Source organism: Lathyrus oleraceus, chromosome 6 (genome assembly GCF_024323335.1).
Source record: "Lathyrus oleraceus cultivar Zhongwan6 chromosome 6, CAAS_Psat_ZW6_1.0, whole genome shotgun sequence".
Lineage (NCBI taxonomy): Eukaryota > Viridiplantae > Streptophyta > Magnoliopsida > Fabales > Fabaceae > Lathyrus > Lathyrus oleraceus.
Window position 1 is genome coordinate 476,729,853 of NC_066584.1, and position 6,309 is coordinate 476,736,161.

A 6,309-nucleotide genomic window follows, 5' to 3' on the forward strand; every position below is an offset into this window, starting at 1 on the left:
TTTGACAATATTTCTCATATTAATCAAAACATAACTTTTACCGCAATTAATTACTTTGTATGCAAGATAACTTGATTAAAACCAAAACCCTAGTGTTACATTAAGTTAAGATTAATTCAACCATTGAACGGCAGTGATATCTTACAATCTCTGTGGATACGATAAACAAAACCCGACACTTAAAAACTGTCTCAACAAAATGGCGCCGTTGCCGGGGATTGTAAATTGATATTGCGAGCATTGCATTGGTTGTTTAAGTTTTAGCTTGTGAATTTTTGACTTGTGCTTGTAATTCGTTTGGTTTAGTGTGCAGCTTACGTTTTATGCGAGGGAAAATCCCTGTGGACGAACTTCTTTTTGATCCGGAGATCGAGAGAACCGCAAGGAGGCTCAATAGCAAAACAAGACGTAGGAGGCAACAGGCTAGGCAACGCCAAGAGCAAGGAGAAAGTTCTTCAACCACAAATCCACACCCATTCGTACCAAACATGGAGCCACAACCACCACCACCGATTTCTACTCCATGTATCAACAGTCCAAGGAACACCGCTCAGTTTGCCAACCAAACTGGAAGGCAAGCTGAGATGAAGACGGGAACTCTGAATTTATTGTATGGGAGTCCATTCACCGGAATGGACCATGAAGACCCATTTGCTTTTCTCACAAAATTCTATGAGATAGCATTGGCTGCCGGAGTGGATCAGGCTCAGGAGCTTCCGTTGTTCAGACGTTTATTTCCTCACGCTTTGCTCGGTAAAGCAAAGGATTGGTATCTCGATCAAACACCTGCCGTAATGACAGATTGGAATGTGTTAGAGGAGAAATTCATTGAAAGATTTTTCTCTCATAACCGATTCATGGAATCAAAGACGGCCATCTCGGTGTTTTCTCAAGGAACCAGTGAATCGTTGAATGAAGCGTGAGAGAGATTCAAGTCCATGCTAAGGAAATGTAAAGGGCATGGATTTGATGAATTAACTCAAATCCATATCTTCAGAAATGGACTTCAACCAAACTGTAAGACGTTGTTGGATGCCACCTCGGGTGGCTCGTTGATGTCAAAGAGTGCCGAAGAAGCCACCAACATTATCAACCGTATGGCTTTGAATGATCTTCAAAGTCAAAGTCGTGGAAATTCTTTGAAGAAGGCGGGAGTGCTTGAGTTAGGGACGAATGATGCCATACTTGCCCAAAACAAGCTCATCTCACAACAAGTGGAACTTTTAACGCAACAAATCAAAGAGTTAAGAGAACCGTCAAAAGCTAAACAAATAGCTTGTTGTGAACTTTGTAAAGGTGAACATGACACCGGATTTTGTCCACCTCCCGGTTTTGACGAAGTAAATTACATGGCCAATCAACGGGACTATCAACCAAGACAACAACAACCTTATCAACCGCACCCTCAACAACAACAACAACAACAACAATTCCAAGGGAACCAAGGGTTCCAACCTAGAAGCAACTATTATCATAACCAAGGTTATGGAGGTGGTTCTTCTAGCCGTCAAAATCCTCCCCAAAATCCGTATCAATCTCAACAACCGCCGGTAGTCAATTCTAAATTGGAAGAGACATTGACGCAATTCATGCAAATGTCAATGGCCAATCAAAAGAGTAATGACGCGGCCATAAAAAATCTTGAAACTCAAGTTGGGCAACTTGCCAAGCAACTAGCTGAACAACAAACCGGTCCTTCTTTCTCGGCCAATACGCAAACAAATCCTAAGGAGCATTGTAAGGCGATTGTGACGAGAAGTGGAAGGGAGTTGGGTAGTGAAAATGAAAAAAGAGTGGAGAGTGAAAAAAGAGAGAAAGAGAAGGAGATTGAGGAGAAAATAGTGGATGAAAATGTTGACGGTGAAGTAGGAGTGTGGAGTGATGAGGAAGTAGTTGAAAAGAATAAAAATAATGGTGAAGTTGAAAATGAAAAAAATGTGGAGATTGAGGAGAATAAAAATGATGAGGTAATAAGGGAGGTAGTGAAGAAGCCGAGATGGAAAAGCGCTAGAGTAGCGAAAGGGAAGGAGGTAGTGAGCGCTACTCCTGTCCAAAACCTTCCTTACCCTCACGCCCCGTCAAAAAGGGAGAATGAACGGCATTACGCCCGGTTCATGGATATTTTTAAGCAATTACAAATTAACATTCCGTTTGCTGAAGCTTTGGAACAAATGCCGAAGTATGCCAAGTTCATGAAGGACATACTAACCAAAAAGCGGAGGTATACGGAACCGGAGACCATCGTCCTTGATGCGAGCTGTAGTGCCATCATTCAAAGGACGCTTCCTAAGAAAGAGGTTGATCCGGGAAGAGTTACATTGCCGGTTAAGATTGGTGACGTTTATGTCGGAAAGGGACTTATTGACTTGGGGTCGAGCATAAATCTTATACCTTTGTCAATTATCAAGAGGCTTGGCAACATCGAGATTAAGTCCATCCGAATGACATTACAATTGGCGGATAAGTCGACGACCCATCCTCATGGCGTAGCCCAAGATGTGTTGGTGAAGGTCGACAAATTCTTTTTCCCGGTGGATTTTATTGTAATTGATATGGAGGAAGATGATGATGCTCCGCTCATATTGGGCCGACCATTCATGAAGACCGCAAGAATGATGATTGATGTTGATGACGGTTTAATGAAGGTGCGTGTTCAAAATGAGGAGGTCACATTTGATCTATTCGAGGCGATGAAGCATTCCAAGGATCGAAATGATAGCTTTCGCATCGATGTGATCGAAGATGCTATTATGGAAGTTTCAAAGCATATCCACGAGATATCTCCTATGGAGTTAGCTCTCGACGACTCATTGGAGGTTTTCACTGTTGAGGAGGAACTAGCTCTTGAGGAATGTTTGAAGGAACTTGATAGCTTGGAAGACCTACAACCGTGGGAAATAGAGGAAGAAAATTTGAAGAAGGAGGTAATTGATGAGAAAGTGCCAATTGAATTAAAAGAGTTACCTTCGACTTTGAAATATGTGTTTTTAGATGAGACCGAGGCAAAGCCGGTCATCATAAGCAACCTCTTGACAAAAGAAGAAGAAGCCCGTCTAATCATTGTGCTCAAAACCAATCAAGAAGCTATGGGTTGGACTCTTTCCGATCTTAAAGGAATTAGTCCATCCTATTGTATGCACAAGATTTTGATGGAGGAGGATTTCAAGCCGGTGGCTCAACCACAACGCCGCTTAAATCCTACAATGAAAGAGGTTGTAAGAAAGGAGGTGGTGAAGCTTTTGGATGCGGGAATGATTTACCCGATCTCGGATAGTCCGTGGGTTAGTCCCGTGCACGTGGTTCCGAAGAAGGGTGGAATGACCGTAATCCGTAATGACAAAGACGAATTGATCCCGACTAAAGTTGCCACGGGATGGAGAATGTGTATAGATTATAGACGGTTGAATACCGCGACTCGTAAGGACCATTTTCCACTCCCATTTATGGATCAAATGCTTGAAAGACTATCGGGCCAACAATACTACTGTTTTTTAGACGGCTACTCCGGGTACAACCAAATTGCGGTTGACCCGGTTGATCATGAGAAGACGGCTTTCACGTGTCCGTTTGGAGTGTTCGCATACAGAAAAATGCCTTTTGGGCTTTGCAATGCGCCGGCGACATTCCAACGATGTGTCCAAGCTATTTTTGCCGATCTAATAGAGAAAACAATGGAAGTCTTCATGGATGACTTCTCGGTGTTTGGTGGGACGTTTAGTCTATGCTTGGCAAATTTGAAGACGGTGTTGGAAAGGTGTGTGAAAACTAATTTGGTGCTAAATTGGGAAAAGTGTCACTTTATGGTGACCGAGGGGATTGTGCTAGGCCACAAAGTCTCTAAAAGGGGGCTTGAAGTGGATAGAGCTAAGGTTGATGTAATTGAAAAATTACCCCCTCCGGTCAATGTGAAGGGCATCCGTAGTTTTTTGGGGCACGCGGGGTTCTACCGGCGCTTCATCAAGGACTTCTCAAAGGTGGCTAAACCTTTGAGCAATTTACTCGCCAAAGATCAGGTATTTCTCTTCACCGACGATTGTTTGCAAGCTTTCGAGGTTTTAAAAGAAAAATTGGTTACCGCTCCAATAATAGTCGCTCCCGATTGGAATGAAAATTTTGAACTAATGTGTGACGCGAGTGACTATGCCGTTGGAGCGGTACTTGGCCAAAGAAAGGACAAAACTTTTCATGCTATACATTATGCGAGTAAGGTTCTTAACGAGGCTCAAATAAATTATGCCACAACGGAAAAAGAACTACTCGCAATAGTGTATGCGCTAGAAAAGTTTAGGTCCTATCTTATAGGGTCTAAAGTCGTGGTGTACACCGACCACGCGGCGATTAAATATCTGCTGACCAAGCCGGATTCGAAGCAAAGGCTCATCCGTTGGATCCTCTTGTTACAAGAATTCGATGTCGAAATTAAAGACAAGAAGGGGTCGGAAAACTTGGTAGCGGATCATTTATCCCGCTTGGTGAATGTCGAGGTTACCGCATCTGAAAAGGAAATCCGGGAAGAATTTCCTGATGAAAAATTGTTTAAGGTTCAAGTTAGGCCGTGGTTTGCAGACTTTGCAAACCACAAGGCTAGTGGTTGTGTGCCGGCCGATCTAACTTCGAACCAAAAGAGGAAGTTCCTTTCGGATGCGAAGTATTATGTTTGGGATGACCCATACTTGTTTAAGTTGGGTAGCGATAACCTGTTAAGGAGATGCGTAACTGGTGATGAAGCCCAGAGCATCCTTTGGCATTGTCACAACTCGCCTTATGGCGGACATTATAATGGGGTTAGAACGGCCACAAAAATTCTTCAATCGGGATTTTATTGGCCAACTATTTTCAAAGACGCACATACCCATGCGCAAAGTTGTGACAGTTGCCAAAGAAGTGGTGGGATAGGTAAGAGAGATGAGATGCCTCTCCAAAATATCCAAGAAGTGGAAGTGTTCGATTGTTGGGGCATAGATTTTGTTGGACCTTTCCCACCCTCTTACGGGAATGAGTACATGCTTGTAGCTGTTGATTATGTCTCTAAGTGGGTTGAGGCGATTGCCTCACCTCGGGCGGATGCCAAAACGGTGATAAAATTTTTAAAGAAAAACATCTTTTCCCGTTTTGGAACACCCCGAGTGTTGATAAGTGACGGAGGGTCACACTTTTGCAATGCACCTTTGGAAACAATTCTAAAACATTATGGTGTGTCGCATAGGGTGACAACTCCGTACCACCCTCAGGCTAACGGGCAAGCGGAGGTCTCTAATCGAGAGATTAAGAGAATCCTAGAAAAAACCGTGTCTAATTCTAAAAAAGAGTGGTCCCAAAAATTGGACGAAGCATTATGGGCCTACCGTACGGCCTTTAAAGCTCCAATTGGCCTAACTCCGTTTCAATTAGTATTTGGTAAAACTTGCCATTTGCCGGTTGAATTGGAGCACAAGGCCTTGTGGGCCCTCAAATTTTTAAATTTTGAGAATGAGTCGGCCGGTGAAAAACGGAAGGTACAACTACTTGAGTTGGAAGAGATGCGCGATGCCGCATACCACTCAAGTTGGTTGTACAAAGAAAAAGCAAAGAAGTATCATGACAAGAAGATCCGTACCAAAGAATTTGTGCCCGGACAATTGGTCCTATTGTTCAACTCCCGGTTGAAGTTGTTTCCCGGGAAGTTGAAGTCGAAATGGTCCGGGCCATTTCGGGTGAAAGAAGTCAAAGAGTACGGGGCCGTTATCATTGAAGATATGGACGAGAAAGACAGTTGGACAGTGAATGGCCAACGATTGAAAGTGTATCTCGGCGGTCATGTTGATCGCGAGAGATGTGCTCAGCCGCTCGATGCTCCTCTGTGAGCATCGCACCGTCGAGCTTAGCCGACGTTAAACAAGCGCTAGTTGGGAGGCACCCCAACATTGTAAGTATTTCCTGTTTTATGTTTGATGTTGTATGAGTATTGTGTGCTTTTTCAGGCTGGATGACATGCAAGTGCTGCATTTGCAAAAGCACTTGCTGTCATGCTCGCTTGCAGCTCGCTAGGCGAGGCTGCAGCGAGCGCGCTCGCTGGCTGCTCGCTAGGCGAGGCAGTAGCGAGCGCACCAGTACTGTTCTATTTAAACAGTTCAGCAGGGCAGTTTTGCCCTTACCCTAAAAATTCTTCTAAACTGCTCTGCTGAAGCGTGCGATTTGCCTTCTCAAATTCTCTACTGTGCATCCATATCAACAACATTTGTGTGTCGGTCAATTGCAAACACTTCCCACTTCTCCTTTCCAAATCCGTTTACCTCAAGGTTTGCCCTATTGCATGTTTCTTTTGTTGCA